At 44.9% G+C, this 17,754-nt stretch overlaps 1 long non-coding RNA gene and 1 pseudogene across 1 annotated transcript; one reads left to right on the top strand and one right to left on the bottom strand.

Moving 5' to 3' along the window:
- Window positions 1-687: 687 nt before the first annotated feature.
- LOC123150395 (L-type lectin-domain containing receptor kinase SIT2-like) lies at window positions 688-15,176 on the bottom strand (annotated as a pseudogene).
- Window positions 2,882-3,631, top strand: LOC123150398 (uncharacterized). The gene is made up of 2 exons (XR_006475088.1): window positions 2,882-2,915; window positions 3,254-3,631. It is a non-coding gene; the product is annotated as an uncharacterized lncRNA (long non-coding RNA).
- Window positions 15,177-17,754: the final 2,578 nt, after the last annotated feature.

Genomic DNA, 17,754 nt, shown 5'->3' with positions numbered 1-17,754 from the left:
CTACACCTTCTTCTCACTAAAGAAAGAAAACATGAAGAAAACAATGGCAAGTCAAGTCCCGTGCGTGATGATGTGTTTGTTTCTCATGGGTTGTTTGAACAAGCTGAGCATCATCATATGATAACGACAAGTTGCCCGGTTCCCACGCCCAAATAGTCAGCTCATTCTTTTTAAATCCAAACAAGCGCTCCATCGCCCGATGTTGAGAGGCCAGCTTCCCAGGTTTACAGGGTCAATGGAGAATCTATCTAGATATGACTACTATATCTCATTACAAAAGGAGAAATATAGTTAACAATATATACATCCAGTATCATGTTTACAACTATATGCTCCCTCTGTTCAATAATACAACACATATAGATTTTTTCAAAAGTCAAACCTCACAAATTTAGAGCAAGTTTATGGAGAAAAATATTTACATCTAGTATGCCAAACATATATCATTAGATTCATCATAAGACATAGTTTCATATTTTATATATTTGATATTATAGATATAAATATATATTTTGTATAAACTTGATCAAAGTTTGTAAAGTTTGATTTTTAAAAAAAATTATAAGCACTACATTGTGGAACTGGAACGGAGGGAGTACTACACATAAACCCACCCTTTGTCAAAGAAAAAAATGCTACGCACAAACACCCAACATCATAACTTGAGGGCGGCCATGTGTGCACATATCACCTCCCATGTACCGAGAAGTCTGATATTGAGCCAAAGCTCGTCATCATCGGCGAAGGATAGGGCAACATTGTGGACGAGTCAACTTGGCCTTCATTCTTCATCAGGGCCAACATGTGGAAGCTGAAGTACGCCGGCAGCAGCTTCGGGAGTGGCATGTCACCGTCAAGGTACTGCATAGCTTGCTGCATGCTGGGCCTTGCTTCGGGAAATGGGTGCGAGCATAAGAGCCCTAGTTTTAGCGCAAGGCACGCCTCACTGGTGTCATAGCTACCTTGAAGATTGGCATCCACTACATCAAGAAGTGATCCTTTGTGCCAGTTCTGAAGCACCCAATCGACCAGGACGAGCTGGTTGCCTTGTGGGTCCTCCTTGATAGGCATTTGCCCACAGGTAACCTCAAGAATGAAGATGCCAAAGGCAAATACATCGGTGAGAGTGGTTGCTTTACCTCTGAGTACCAGCTCTGGAGCTAGGTATCCTACTGTGCCAACAACATGTGTGGTCTGCGGGTCGGTACCATGGTCGTACAACCTCGCGAGACCGAAATCTCCTAGTCTTCCATTCATCTGTTTGTCAAGAAGCACGTTGCTTGCCTTGACATCCCGATGGAGGACAACTTTGTCCCATTCTTCATGAAGGTAGAGCAAACCCATCGCGATCTCTTTGATAATCCGGAATCTTTGCCCCCACCCTAAAGTAGCATTTCCTTCTTGACCATACAAGTGGTTGTCGAGGCTTCCATTTGCCATGTAGTCATATACTAGGAGAAGTTCACCTTTCCGCCTGCAATATCCAACTAACTGCACGATATTACGGTGTTGAAGATGGCCAATGCTTACGACTTCAGCGATGAATTCCTTTACGCCCTGCTTCGAGTCGTACGATACCCTCTTTACGGCAACCTCCGATTTAGATGTCGATAGAACCCCTTTGTACACCCTTCCGAACCCGCCTACGCCGATCAAATTCTTGTCCTTAAATCCCTTGGTGGCACGAAACAGATCCTTGTAAGAGAATCGGCGAGGGCCGTACTCAACCTCCCAATCCTCACGCACCTCCTTATACCTAATATGTCTCCTCACCATTATAACACATAGAATGCCGACAGCTAACACAAACAACGCGGAAGCTATCGGCAGAACTATCTCTAGGAGTTTGGATTGAGGTCTTGGGCCCAGGTAAGGTAGCCCGGGTAGTTTGGTGGTATCTATAAATGGAGCAGGGGTGTTCATTCCAAAGCTCCAACCAAGCACATAGTGATGGCCTGTGCTTAAACCTGTTGAAGATGAGAAGCCAAGGTAGGCTTGGTCTGTGAGCACCGGTGAGAGGTCATAGGTGGTTGAGAGTAATGGCCTCACTGGTTTTGTGACACCAAGGGGTGCTAAGGTCACGTTGATTTGTGTGGACTCCCCATGGTATTCCACCCAAACTTGTATTGGCCCGGAGCCAATAAGGGACATGTTTGAGAGCATGCCATCGCCCCTACTATCATCATGAGCTCTTTTATGGTACCCTGGGGTAAATTCTGACCGTCTGTTCGTGAAATCGTACGGTGTGTGGTGACATATACTGCTCCAGTTCTCGCGAGCGGTAGACCATGCACTGGTGAGCTCCCGTCCTCCAGTATAGATGTCCTGAGGGCATTTTGGGAAGAAAAAATCGACAGAGGTAATCAGTCCGGCCGCCTGTCGAACAGGCCCATCCGTCCCTCGTGTCCAACTAGCCCACCCCGTCCTCCCCATCCAATTTTGTTCCCTCCCCTAAAAAAAATCCGATTTCGTCCCCACCGTTTGGCCCCGATCTCCACCGGGCTCTAGGGTTCCGGCCGCCGCCGGCGAGGGCCTGCCATTTGAGGCGCTCGAGGAGGATTCACCGTCCCCCGACGCCGCTGCTCCCCTGGACCCCGTCGCGCTCCGGGACTGGCCTGCGCTCACCCCTTCCGGCCGCCGCCGGCGAGGGCCTGCCATTTGAGGCGCTCGAGGAGGACTCGCCGTCCCCCGACGCCGTTGCTCCCCTGGACCCCGTCGCGCTCCGGGACAGGCCGGCGCTCACCCCTGACTTCTCTCGCCTCGTCTTCTCCATGGAGCTCCCCTGCCGACAGTCCACGCCGGAGCTTTGGGCCGACCTCCCCTCCGGCAGCACGCGTCGCCCGAACCCAGTTGGCCGCGTCGGCAATTTCAATATTGCGCCCTCACAGTCCGGCTCTGCTCGTGCCAAGCTCTAGGTATACGTTCTAATCCTCCTTGCAAATCTTAGGCTGAAATTGGATGTGATTTGCTTAATTCCAGTAGTAGTTTCTGAGAAATATATATTTCATAGCACGAGCACGTAGTATGAGAGATTATTACAGCAGTAGTTGTACCTACTACGACATGTATTTTGCCGTTGATTGTACAAGTTCACATGTACATCTCTGAATAAAGAAAAACCTTATTGCTGAAGTTATAGAATAGTTGTCGTTCAGTATTTGCCTACCTCTAATACCATTCCTCACAAAATACATACACCTTTTTTAGTGTCTGAATTTTATTATCTGTTGGTGATCAGTTTTTCGTGCTCCAGCTCTTGGATGTGCTATCCTCCCTTCTCACTCTCGGGCTCCAGCAGCAAATGGACGAAAAGCATCACGAAGCAGCTCAGCTCCATCTTCTATAGTTATTTCTTGAATCTGTGATATACTATATAATGCATTCTGTAGAAAACAGAATGATGTTCATTGGAGCCTCTCTCTTGCTATGTTTCTTCCATTTGTTTCTGCTCTAAGAAAACTCCATACTTGGAAAATGTCTCTTCATGACTTCTTCGAAGTTTTTTCTGTAGTTTTCAGTCTTGGGTGCGTGCAGTTTCTTCATGTCACATCTGAAATTTGGGGCCATGTATGTACATTGTAATTAGCAGGGCCTTCCCTGTTTGTGATACTAAATGAGGTACCTCTATATATAGGTTTGCACCGTGTCATTTTTTCCTGTCATTAATTGATCTTCATACCAAGAAAATCCTGTTGGAGGGATATCGTGCATACTCTGGTTTTCAGTGCTTTTTATGAGAAGAGGGTTTTCAAGTAATTATTTTTATCTTTGATCTGAACAACAATAATACTTTAGGATTGATCAACACCTGTGTAATATGTAGCCTGAGTTGTGGCTCATGGTAGTACACCACATGGTTGAGTACCTGAGATGGAAAGCCAATCATTAAGATTTTTTTTCCGTAGACAATTACTAAGTATTTTGAACATATTTTTCCTGCCATCTATTTTTTTTTGAAATTGGTTGCTTGATTAGAAATACTGACTGTTAGTATATACTCCCTCGTCCCAAAATTCTTGTTTTATTCTATTTGCAACAATTGGCGATTGGTATGAGTACTTATTGACATATCAGTCTAAGGTCTGAGCTTGTGATGCAACTGTGATTGTACTGAACAGCGTCGAATGAATTCGTCAGTTAGAGCGTGCATGTACTTGAGTGTTTGGTAGATTTCTTCTCTCTGGTCTTCAAAAATACCCAAATCGACGTGTATTTTGTCATGCTAGTACTGATCAAGAAGGTGTTGACTTGTACATTCAGTTCACATGGCCGAGATATTCACTTGTTTAACTTCACACTTATTAATTACAGTCCAGGATCTGCTAAACCTTGCAAGTACAGGAGGATGAGTGCTCTCTGTCCTACAAGTCAAAGAGGCCTCCAGGTCAAACAATGCTTGCTGTCACTAGAAACCGATCAAACTTAAAATTTTGTGCGAAACCATGTGCTTGAGATTTCCCACTGAAATACTCATGTACGTGCTTTATAATTATAAGTTTCTCCAGTTGAGTCTGTCTACTTTGTCATGACTAAATGATTCAAAAATAGGGATCGCACCCCATGACTGCCTTCTATTTAGTTTAGATCAAGCTAAAACTTGTTCCTGAATTTCGTAGCCACTTATATGTTCAGTTGTGTGATTTGCAGGCTGAGACCTTGCTAGGTTACTTGCGTGCACACATGGTGGGCAAAATTTGATGCCATTTCATGCAATGCCATCACGTACATCATGTGCAACTAAGACCGTTCGGGTCTGCCGGAGATGAAGTTTGAAAGGCGTTTTCTTTTCCAACTTAATCAAATGAGCTCAATCTTTTTCCACGCCCTCACAGCACCATCGCAAGCATGCATGCCAATTTTTGTTGATTTCCGACGTTCGATGTATTTTTTTAATGGTTTTTGGCTGAAAAACCATAAACACCATCTGGACTGACGCAACGTGCGATCGGTGTCCGAATTCGTTCAAATCTTGTGTGGGGGTATAGAATGGGCATGCGCACATGCTGGCAAAAGTTTGTGTCATTTTATGCATGCCATCATGTATTTTTTCAACACAACGAAATGAGCCCAAACTTTTTCCACACCCTCACGACACCATGGCAAGAATGCATGCCAATTTTCGTTGATTCCCGACGTTTGATGCATTTTCTAGGGTTTTCTCGGTGAAAAAACCCTAAAACACTGCCCGGACGTGACACAACGTGCATTAGGTGTCCGGCTTCGTCCAAATTTTACGTGGGGGGTATAGATAGGGCATGCACACGTGCTGGAAAAATTTGATGTCATTTCATTCATGCCATCACGTACATCATGTGCAATCAGGACCGTTCACGTCTGCCGGAGGTCAAGTCTCAAAGGCATTTTCTTTTCTAACTCAACCAAAAATGAGCCCAAACTTTTTCCACACCCTCACAGCACCATGACAATAATGCATGCCAATTTTTGTTGATTCCCGACGTTCGATGCATATTTTAGGGTTTTCCCGGTGAAAAAACCCTAAAACACCGCCCGGACATGACGCAATGTGCGTTCAGTGTCCGTTTTCGTCCAAATCATGCGTGGAGGGATAGATTGGGCATGCACACATGCTGGCAAAATTTGGTGTCATTTCATCCATATCATCACGTACATCATGTGCAATCAGGACCGTTCGGGTCTGCCGGAGGCCAAGTCTCAAAGGTATTTTCTTTTCCAACTCAACCAAATGAGCTCAAACTTTTTCCAATTTTTAGGATGTACAGAAGGATATTAGGTGACTCCAATTATCTGTACAAAATAATTTGCGACCCTAGTTATAATATTTTCCAAATATAGGGTGTATAGTTTTTGGTACGAAAATTAAAGAACGCACGTGGAGTGAAAATTTCACAAGTTTTAGGCGAGATTACACCTGACTAATTGACATGAGAAAATAGAGGAGTTTGCCTAATATAAGTAAATGTAATCAAATCCCTAAAAAAATTATTCAAACAAGTGGGGCAACGCAAGACACCTTATATTTTGAACTTTTTCTAAAAGATCTATACACCTTATATCAAGGAATGGAGGGAGTATTTTTTTATTGCAAGCTATCTGAAGTGACATAAATAACTATATATCTGAAAAGTTACATAAAAAATATTTGTTCATTTGGTTAGGTTGTCTAGTAATGTCCTCAAGGTCACGGGTTCGAATCCCATTATGGACATTATTTATATTTTGCTTGTAATTATTTTTTATTATCTGTAGCCCAAAACGGTAATTCATTTTGTGATTTTCACCTATTGCCTCCTTTTCAGTGTATACTTTGCATACATGTGCCACTACTAGAAAAAAGGCTATAGATGGGATTGACACTAATGGCGCACCAGACAAGTGGTGCGCCATTAGTATATACTAATGGCGCACCACCTTCTGATACGCCATTAGAGCTGAAACTACTAATGGTGCACCTGGCCCAGGGTGCGCCATTAGTATCAATTTTTTTGATCTAGTGCGCCTGTCCAAACATACTAATGGTGCATCCAGACACAGTAATGGCGCACCTGTCGGAAAGTGCACCACTAATGTTATTTTTTTTATTATATTTTTTTTTGCAAAACTACTAATGGCGCACTGTTCCACCGTGCGCAATTACTAGTTTAAACTAGTAATGGCGCACTGTGAAACAGTGCACCATTAGTATGTTTTTTTTTTGCAAAACTACTAATAGCGCATCACCAGAAGGTGCGCTATTAGTAACCTGGATTACTAATGACGCATTTAGAGTTGGTGCGCCATTAGTAAGTGGGCAGCAACAAGATATTTTGGACATCCATCCATCCATCCATCCATCTCTCTCTCTCGCTCGGACCCACCCAAACCCTCGTCGCCTCCTCTCTTCCCCCCGAACCCCTCTCTCCCTCGCCGCCGTCGCCACCCACGCCGCCCGGTTCCGGCGAGCTCCGGCCGCGCGCAGCACGCCGGCGAGATCCCCTTGGTCCGCATCTGGCTTACCTCCATGCAGATCCGCGGCTCCCCCACTGGCTAGGGTTTTGCATCCCCTTTTGTTCACCGGGATCCGCCATGGCAGGCCACGGCGAGGCCATAGGTGACCGGATCCAGCACTGGTAAGCCCCTCCCCCTCCTTCTTCGCCCACCATCTCCTCCTCACCTCACCTCATCTTCTCTTCCTTCTCTGCAGGTCGCCATGGGCTTGCCGACGACGACGGCAGGAGGGGCGCACCTCCGTGGGGCGGGACGCTGCCATGGAGATGGATTCCCTTGTCCGCCACCACGCAGCGGCACCATGGAGCCTCCCAGCGCCCCAAACCCTAGCGGAGAGAGAGGAGCTGCTCCTAGTACAGCACGCCATGGAAGGGATTTTTTTGGTATTTTTGTTGTTGTTTCTCTTCCCGATCTAATCATGTGGAAGGCCCTTTTCCTCACCATGATTTATTCATCTCCCCTTCCTCTGTTTTGTGCAGGTTGCTCTAATGGCGAAGCTTCTTCTGCAGGACACCCTCCACCCCTCCCCTGCATCCACCTCCTACCCCCATACATGGTGAGCTACAACCTCTCTTTCTAGCCCTTGCAAATCTGATCTGGAGTGGACATGAATTGCAATTGTCATGGACACTACATAACAGCAAGTATTGGTTCAATTTTTGTGTGAAATTCGATTGTCATTGTGCTTTTTGATGCTTGCTTCAGAAAAATAAAATCATGGATAGATAGAAGATGGAAACAGTGAGCTTCCTTTCAAGTTAGTAATACTAAAAATCATTTGGCTCATCAATTTTTCATGTCTTGTGTTAAATCCACTCCATTGCAATCTGGCTATGTATGGATGGTTTGATACAATTTGCCATGGATGAGTATAGTAGTTACGTACACATGTGCTCTGTAGTTTTAGTCCTTCTTGTGTTGCTGCACTTAGTCTAGAGATACAACAACATTAGTTAGGTCATGGATGGATGGATCAATACATACAGCTAGCACTGCTAGCAACAACAACAAAATAACCTTGTGATTGATTCTGTTGACGCTAGCATGCTCTATTAGTTTTGGAGCCCAACCATGGACTGTACGTACTAAGCTAGCTCAAGCACACACACATGCAGCTTGATTTATTTTTGTAGATACTAGCAGCAGCACGCGTGTCTCCTATACTAGCTTGCTTAATTTCTGTACTAGATCAACGACACTAGCACTTACTTGTTTGTTAGATTCGGAGCAGCAGGCATCCTCCGTGGACGATGACGACAACCAGGTCATCCACCGCCACGACGACACCCCGCACATGGTCCAACTCGACTACAACATCCACCGCGTGACGGCGACGTGGTCGTGTGCGGCATCGACCAACCTCCTCTCCTGTGAATCCGTCTCCTACCTGTAGCTCCCGCTCTTGTGCTGCTATATTAGTACCTTGCTCTGTTTCATGCGTATGGGTGATTTTGTTTGTGCTTGTGTCATGGAAAAGATCATTCCTATTTATTTGTGCTCTGTTTTCTTTATTATCACGAGTTGCAAAATTAGTAGTGGGAAGTAAACTTTTGTTAACTTGTTGGTTGAACCAATGGAACTACTGTTATATTTGATTTGTTGCTCAACTAGTGCTGCAATGATGGGATCGAATGATTGCATGACCCTAATGTTGGCCTATCATTTCAATTATCTTGGTCTTATAGATGTTATTGTTCCTGTCATATAGCACATGCTAGTTTCTTTATTGGTTGGCTGCTGGTTCTGTTTGTTCATATGCATAAGTGCTATTGTTTCTTTGTTATCTTATAAAGGATATAGTCCTTCATTTGTATATAGCCGTAACTCTCTTATTGATCAACATATACTGATTCATCTCTTTACTGCAATTACTCTGTGTACTTCATGATTTGCTCCTGTAGTGGTATAAAATTATAGTTTCTCTTTCAAGCTGGTATCTGTGTTTGATATATACTAGTCTTTATCTAAATACCATGTATTGGTATTTCTTGTATGGTTTAGTACATCATCTACTGGTGGTTTAGTTGTATATTGTACAGGACATAGTCCTGACGGTTGCATGTAGTGATAATTCTTTCTTTACATTAGCTATTTCATATGTTTCAGATAATTTAGATGCATGCTTATACTCCTATCTATACCAGGTGCATGTGTTGTGCTTGTGTACCTATATACAGAATAGTACCCATGTGTAAGTGGGTGTATGTGTTCTGCTTATAGCAGATGTTTAGTAAATGTGCTATCAATGGCCTATTTCTTCTTGCAGTTATGGAGTATATCTTTCCTTGCCAATTCCCTCTCTCTTAAATCTGATTTGAACAGATGCTGCACTGGTCTCTTCACTTTCTTTCTTTCTCTCCTACTCTCACTGATAAGAACAGGTGCTCCTTAATCTTGCCATGCCAATGATGGTGTCCTGAGGCTCTCATCGTTACTTAAAGATGTTGCACTACTTGATCCAATGATGCAATAGTCCTAGCACTACTAGGCTGCCTGAGGACAATCCCTACTTCAAACCCTACCTCTGGGCTAGTTGATTAGTAGTGGGTTTGTTGGATTTCATCTGAAAACTAACCCAAGCTTAATTGAGGGATCCCCTAATCATGGAGTTACTTCTAGTTTGAGTTGATCTTTGGGTTTGGCTTTGATCTATACTTTGCTGGCTCTACTTCTGTCTTTTGGGTTATTGGCTCCATTTATGCAGTGTTGGCTCTCTTCTACTGTTTCTTTGATCAACTTAATCTGATTGGGGTTTGACTAATGTTTCCAAACTCGTAAGTGCTAGCTCCTACAGCAAAGGCATTTTGTAAGGGGAATGCTACATTTAAACCTTGATCAAGTTTTTCATGTTTGTTGTTTCTTGTTTTGCAGGTTGATGAACTGGAAGAAAGAAGCAGAAGATGAAGAACTAGATAGTTTAGTATAGGTTTAGTTTAGGACTTTTTCTAGATACGCCCGCTATCTAGCGGGAGAGGGGAGGGAGCGTTGGAGGAACCGGATGAAGACGAGTTTCATCATGATGATGCTCATCGTGATGACCGCAGCTCTCTTCTATGTGATGGTAGTTTAGATAATCGATATCGACTTGTAATGTGAAGACAAACTCGCTACTCGTGGTCTCGAGACTTGTAATATAATGTTCTATCTTTGTTCGGTCTTTTTAATTCGGAGACTAATATGATGAATTGTATTCGGAGACTAATATGATGAATTGTATTCAGAGACTAATCTTCTATTGTATTCGATGAATCTGTTGTTGATGTGTGCTGTCTATATTTTGTCCAATTATACATTTTGTAACCTGTGCAAAAAATAGAAAATAAAAAAATAAAAAAACATAATATTCATACTAATGGCGCATCACATCACAGTGCGCCATTAGTATGCCAAAGGATACTAATGGCGCATCATTAAACAGTGCGTCATTAGTATGCCGAAGTTACTAATGGCGCATCTTGTTGTTGTGCGCTATTAGTATGCCAAAGCACCTGGGTATACATGGTCCCCTGGGAGGCATATTAATGGCGTACTGTTGTATATACTAATGGCGCATCTGAGGTGCGCCATTAGTAAAATATACTAATGGCGTGGCACTAATGGCGCACCACTAATGTGCCATTAATGGCCAAATTAGGTGCGCCATTAGTAGGCCTTTTCATGCAACCATCCGTCCAGATACCGCCATAGCCAACTTTTCAGCTCAAGAACAGAATATATAACTCACCCAAGAAATTAGAAATTGACTCGCGAGATCATATGAACACGCTTACTATGCACTTCCTAATCCCAATAAAATGACCTTCATGCGATAAGATAAATCATTCAGGAAACACCAACACAATAAATCTTCTGCCACACAACGCAACAAAATAATGGTTTCAGGAGATGCATCAATAGCATGAGTAGACGAGTACATGAGCGGCACCACCACTAAACAAATCAATTCATATAAGTCTGGCATTATAAAAGTCAGGCATTATAAAAATAAAATTCACTTCTTCGGAACATTGTTTTCATTTCAAATCTCGTTAAACGGCTTCCACCTCTTGTTGGATGTCTTGGATGGAGCACCTTTCGGTTTAATTATTTTTGGATTCCGGACATTTCCTGGACATGCTTGGCTTGACCCTGAAAAATATGCTGGAAGAGGGCCCAGTGATGCCGCCTCATTTTCCCCACCATCTTCGCCGCCTTCAGCTATAATACCCTTGAGAAAATCCACCACCTTCTGTGACGTCTCCTGGCTGTTTGAAGCTTTGAATAAATACAGACTACAAATGTTCCGGAGTTCATGGTAACGATCCATCCGCTCAGACCATTCATGCATATTACCATTCCTCTCTGAGTCAAATGCGGACTTGCCTACCATCGTCCATCTTGTTGAGACACAACACCTAGGAATGCTGACTAAGCCAAGGTATTTTAGAACAGAAAAAATGTGAGCACACGGGATCTCCTCCGATTCCATCTTCAGACAACGGCAATTCAAGCTCTGAAGCAACGGGCCTGCCATGACAAACCTCACATCATACGTCACATGCCTACTCTCTTTGCGAGCTACTGTATACAGAACAAAAGCATCATTCTTGGTCACTTCTGCTACTTCCCATTTTGACAACTGCATGATTTGATGTTTTACCTTCTTGAACATCACTGGAGTATAAATAAGAGCAGCACTTCTCTCAAGTGGATCAGCTGTTAATTCAGTAAAAGGTACTGTCAATGAAGCTATAGCATCCAACTCGGCCTCATTCTTGCGGATATGCGATAAACAGTGATCTGAGTGCTCTAGCAAATCAACAAGTGACATTCTCCTATCCAGATTCTTATGAAGCCTAGAGTTTAGGCTTTCGCTACGCTGATTGCTCTGCATGCCAAGGAAATATCTACCTTTCGTATAGGCCCTAGACAACTTCTTCCTTAGCCCGTACATCGTCATAATCCAAGCATCTTTTTCAGAGATATCATAATCCACCATAAACTCAACCCAACGTCTCTCAAACTCATCGACATCCCAGATGTGATAAACAAATTTCCTAAAATCCTTGAGCTTTTGCTTTCGTAGGTGTCGTATCATGTTTTGCTCGATGTGCCAGCTGCACAACCGATGATCTGTATTGGGAAAAACCGCCGCTATTGCCTTCGCCATTGCATGGTCACCATCTGTGATAACTGATCTAGGATGTTTCTGCTGCGTTGACTCTAAAAATGCTTCAAGCAACCACACAAAAGATGCCTCGGTCTCAGCTGAGACAATACCGAAGCCAAACACGGTCGTGCTGCGATTGTGATTCACTCCTATGAAGGGGAGAAACGGCGGGTTGTATTTGTTCACACGGTAAGTGCTATCAAAGATCACGACGCCACCAAAGGCATCGTAGTCAATCCGAGACTGTGCATCTGCCCAAAAGATGTTCAGCAGATGCCCTTCACTATCAGTTGTGTACTTGTAAAAAAATTCGCCATCCATGTCCTTTCGGGCTGCCATATAACGGAGCACAAATTCGGCATCACGGCCTTCTATCCTTTCCTTCTTGTACTTGGCAACAAAATTATACAGGTCCCGAGGTATAAAGCCTACCTTGCTGAAACCACCACTATCCTTCTCCATTACTTCCATTATTTGATGTGTTCGAAGGCCACCAATTCCATACTCAATGACATCAGCCTTTTGCACATCACTCAGCCCACGATGTGACCTTATGTAAGTTGTCTGCTCAGGCTTAGCGAGTGGATGGTTATGTTCGTCCACAAAATCTTTTACAAACCATTCACCATTATCCATACGAAGCTCGATCTCCATCCGAGCGCCATATCCACAACGTGACAGCGGCCTAGGAGTTCGCACCCGTTTAGTCTTCTCAAAGTGCTTCCTCGCCCGATATCCTTCTTTAGAGCAGACATAGAGGCGCCGAAAAGCTATGTTCGTGTCCGACTTCCTAGTCAGTTCTTCCTTTCTAACACCAAAACCCTTTGACCGAGCATATGCATTATAGTAATTGTAACCTTCTTCCTCGCTGCCAAAAATTTGACTGACTACCGTGTCTTCTGCAATGTCCTCCAGGGTGGCACTCCCATATTCCATGTCAAACACTGCAATTAATAAAGAATCAAATCTAACTTATTTGAATTCCACTTGTGAAACTGAAACTCGTTTCAGTACGAAGAATAAGATAGCCTTAGTATGTCGTGCTAAAAGTATGAACAATAAGATCAAAATGCATCAGTAACAATGCTTGCGTATATAATCAAACAGAACATTACATATACTCCAGTATGTCATTGAACAACATTTGGTACTATTTTTGTTATTGTCCGAAACTGAGCCATGATGTTTTGACGTTCATAGACAGCAGTACACAGGCATATGAATTCTAGCACAAAACAACATTACACTTAATAAACCGAGGCTACCCCCCCTCCCCCCCACTATCCAGCACAAATGACCCACTGATAAACACCATGTACCAGATGACAATGCATTCCGTAAGAACATTTCTTTTGACGAGCATGCACTGCAGGATCTAATTAACTCTGATTTTCCCCATCATGCAAGATCTAATTAACTGTGATTTTTTCCATCCTGCAGCACTACTCAACATGATTTGTCCATGAACTGAAGACATGCCAATTCTACTTTAGTGTTCACAAGAGTAATCCTTACCACGTCCAGATACAGGGACGCGCCGCAGAGGTCCACGACGGCAAGCGTGGATATACAAGGGCGGAAGCAGCTTCGTCGACTAGGGTGGCGCGGCCGCAGGAGCAGGGCTGTGCGTGGGAGAGTGGCAGCGACTGGCGGCGGCGCCCACGGCAGGGAGAAGGAGGCGAGCGGCGGCGACTGGCGGGGTGGCGCGGCCGCAGGAGCAGGGCTGTGCGTGGGAGAGTGGCAGCGACTGGCGGCGGCGCCCACGGCAGGGAGAAGGAGGCGAGCGGCGGCGACTGGCGGGGTGGCGCGGCCGCAGGAGCAGGGCTGTGCGTGGGAGAGTGGCAGCGACTGGCGGCGGCGCCCACGGCAGGGAGAAGGAGGCGAGCGGCGGCGACTGGCGGGGTGGCGCGGCCGCAGGAGCAGGGTTGTGCGTGGGAGAGTGGCAGCGACTGCCGGCGGCGCCCACGGCAGGGAGAAGGAGGCGAGCGGCGGCGACTGGCGGGGTGGCGCGGCCGCAGGAGCAGGGTTGTGCGTGGGAGAGTGGCAGCGACTGCCGGCGGCGCCCACGGCAGGGAGAAGGAGGCGAGCGGCGGCGACTGGCGGGGTGGCGCGGCCGCAGGAGCAGGGCTGTGCGTGGGAGAGTGGCAGCGACTGCCGGCGGCGCCCACGGCAGGGAGAAGGAGGCGAGCGGCGGCGACTGGCGGGGTGGCGCGGCCGCAGGAGCAGGGCTGTGCATGGGAGAGTGGCAGCGACTGCCGGCGGCGCCCACGGCAGGGAGAAGGAGGCGAGCGGCGGCGACTGGCGGCGGCGGCAGGGAGAAGGAGGCGAATGACTGGGTGTGCCGTGTGCGTACAAAATGGGCTGAAACCTAGGCCCGTGGCAAAAACATGCCGCCCTTAATTTTAATGCCTATTCTACCTTCAAGAATTCAATGGTCAGATTTAGTTATACTGGTCCATCCTGCTTCAGCAGTATAGGGTACCGTAAAAAAGCTCATCATTGTAGAAGCCGGCGGTGTTGGATTTCACCGAGTTAAGGCTGTTGATGTCGATGCCGGCATGGTTGTTGTCGATGTCCCCGAACTCGGTGTTTTGGATGGTGTCGAGCTCGACGGCGAAGAGGTGCCGAGGTGGTTGCTCGTGCTTCCATTATTAGTGGCATTGATAAGGCCCAGGAACTGGATGGGAAAGGCGGCGGAGAGGTCGGTGCTCGGGGCGATGAAGAAGGCGAAGCCATGGCCCCGTATGTCGCCGAATGAGGAGAGGATGCCGAACACGAAGGAGATGGAGAAGGACCGCACCGTGCCGTTGGGGGCCTCGCGGAAGCGCACCGGCGCCGGGTGGAACGCGTGGCCCTTGATCCGGAACGTCTCGTTGGTGAGCTTGACGAGGCCGGCCGGCGTGATGGTGGCCGCGCCGTCAAGGGTGAGGTTGCTGCCGGCGAAGCCGGTGTAGAGGAAGCTTTCTTGGTCCTGGCTGCCGGTGGCCGGGCTTTGAAGGCTGAGGCATCTGATGAGGACCAGGAGGATAGGCAGACTAGATAGCTTCATGCTGCTGGCCATGGCTAGCTGTGTGGAGTTGTAGTTTGCACTGCGGCGAGATTTATTTATAGCCTGGATGATGTAAAGCTAGCTATAGAGCACGACCAATCGACTGTGGATATATGAATTCAGTCAAAGAGATGGACGGAGGACCTTTGAACCTTACCCAGGACGGCACTAGGTGATTATTATATAAACCTAGCTAGTACGTATAAACAAACCCACCTTTGAAAGCTTCAAATGTGGTTTTCAAACTTTTCAAAATTGTTCAGAAGTTGAAATGTTCCTTTTTTCTAAATTTGTTCAAGAATTCAAAAAATGTTCAGGATTTTCAAAACAAATCTTGTTTTAAAAAATTGTTCAGAAACTTTAAAACTGTTCCTTTTTTCCAAATTTGTTCACAAATTGAAAAATGTTCTGGTTTCATTTTTACAAATTTAAAATAATTTTCCTGTTTTTAGAATTTTGTTGCCAAACTCAAAAAATGTGCGAGATTTTCTAAAAGTGTTCGTTGTTTCAAAAAATTGTTCAGAGATTTCCTAATTTCTTCAGAATTTTAAAATTGTTAGAACTTAAAAAATCATAATTTTTAATTTTTTTCGTAGTTTCAAAAAATGTTCATTTCCTTCAAAAATTGTTCGCACTTGTCGATTTGTTTTCGATATTTTGAAGTTAATTCGAGTTGTTAAAAAATATTCAAAATTTGATATTCCAGAAAACGTTATTTTTTTTAAAAAATATCTCTTTTTCGTAAAAAATTGAAATTTCATAATTTGTTTGCATCTTTCAGAAAATGTTAAGATTTTGAAAGATTACTTGCATTTTATTTATTTTTACAATTTGCAAGAAAAATGTTTGAAAGTTTTCAACAGGTGTTCATTTCAAGTGCTGTGATTAGTTCTTTTCTTTTAGCGCTGGCTTGAAGGATTAGTAACGTGCAATTGTTCGGTGCATTGGTTAGCGACGGGGATCTGTAACTGACTGTTCTGGGGTTCAATTCCTGTATACAGTGGTTGTTTTCTGAACTTATTTTCCGTTGCTCTACAGTTACGAAAGCGGGCGCACGCTAATGGCCGACCTATTTCGGGAGCTCCTGTATGCGTTGCGCCCCCAATTTGACGCATAATGCGTCCAATAGGAGCTCCCAAAGAGGGACCTCCTATGTGACGCATTTTGTGTCATACAACAGCTCGACGCACAGGGTTGACGCACGACTGGGCCAGCCCACCACCCCTCTCGTTGTTTCATTTCCTTTCGCGCGCGACAAAAGAAGCTGAAAATCAACAACGGGTACCATGAATCGATACCACAACCGCACACTCCAACCGTGAGCCATTAGCCACTACACAACACACCACCAACTGAACATAAAGGTACATAAATCTATAAGAACAGATAGCAGCGTTGAAAACATTTTGAAAATATTTCTTGAAATACCACATTTTTTCGTATTCCAATTTTTTGGAAAAGTGAAGATGTTTTATAATTCTAATTTAAAACTGAAACACGAACAAAATTTGCAAACCCAAAACAGATTCCAAAACGCGAACAATTTTCAAAAATGTTTCTAAAAAACAAACAAATTACAAAAAATACAAACATTTTTTGAGATCGCAAACAGTTTTTAGTTAAAAAATAGAAAACAGAAGCATTTTTTGAAATTGCGAACAAAACAGGGTCACCCAACGCCCTATGCGCTGAATAGGAGGCCCCACAATCAATCGGGCTAGATTTTGGACGATTTGGTTAATGCTGAGAGAATGGGTCGACCTTTTCGGATTCGCCCCGGTTACACCGTGGCACAACCCAGTCCAGTCCAGTCCAATCCACTTGGCATGTATTTTGCGCAGACACTTCAACCCGAGCAAGGCCACGTCAAGCATCCGCACGAGCCTTCCTATGCCGCAAACATTTGGGCATGTATATGAACTGTCCATTCGCCTCCCTCTTCCTCCTCCTCTTTTTGATACAAGATGGGAGAGATATCCCCATCCCATCCCATCCCATCGCTGCAAGCCTTCTTCAAGTAACCGCCACCGGAATCCCTCTCCCCTTCGTGTCTCGGGGGCGGGTCATAATTGTACGTTTTCGATCACGGATTTGATTGCTTCAATTGTTTTCATGGCTTATGCATAGCTTGTTTGTCTTATATAACTTTGCTTTTTGCCGCATGTCCTGTGTGCATGTCTGTCTTGTTTTTTTTGAGGGGAAAGCCAAATTTTATTCATCAAAAACCACACTGGGTGGGATACAGCTCGGATCATGGGGTTGGCCTAACCATAGATGGCGCCCCGGACCGAGACTAAGCGAGTATTTGGCAAGTTTGTGTGCGTCGGCATTAGCCGCACGACCTTCAAAACAAAAATTACATTGAAACATAAAAGCTCTACTCTTTATCTCCTGTATGATAGAACCACTCCTTCCTTTGCCTCCACATGAAATATCAGCCACCGTTTGTTTGGAGTCGGATGCAATGACAAAGTTGTGTATGTTAAGGTATTCTGCCAGCGCCAATGCCTCACGGCAAGCGATTGCTTCCAGAATTGCTGGGTCCTCTAGGCCAGCTACCACCAATGCTGAACTGCCAAGATAATTTCCT

This window comes from Triticum aestivum, chromosome 7A, assembly GCF_018294505.1.
Source record: "Triticum aestivum cultivar Chinese Spring chromosome 7A, IWGSC CS RefSeq v2.1, whole genome shotgun sequence".
Classification (NCBI taxonomy): Eukaryota; Viridiplantae; Streptophyta; class Magnoliopsida; order Poales; family Poaceae; genus Triticum; species Triticum aestivum.
Note: the sequence above shows the minus strand (reverse complement) of the source record. Positions and strands in the feature narration are given on the sequence as shown.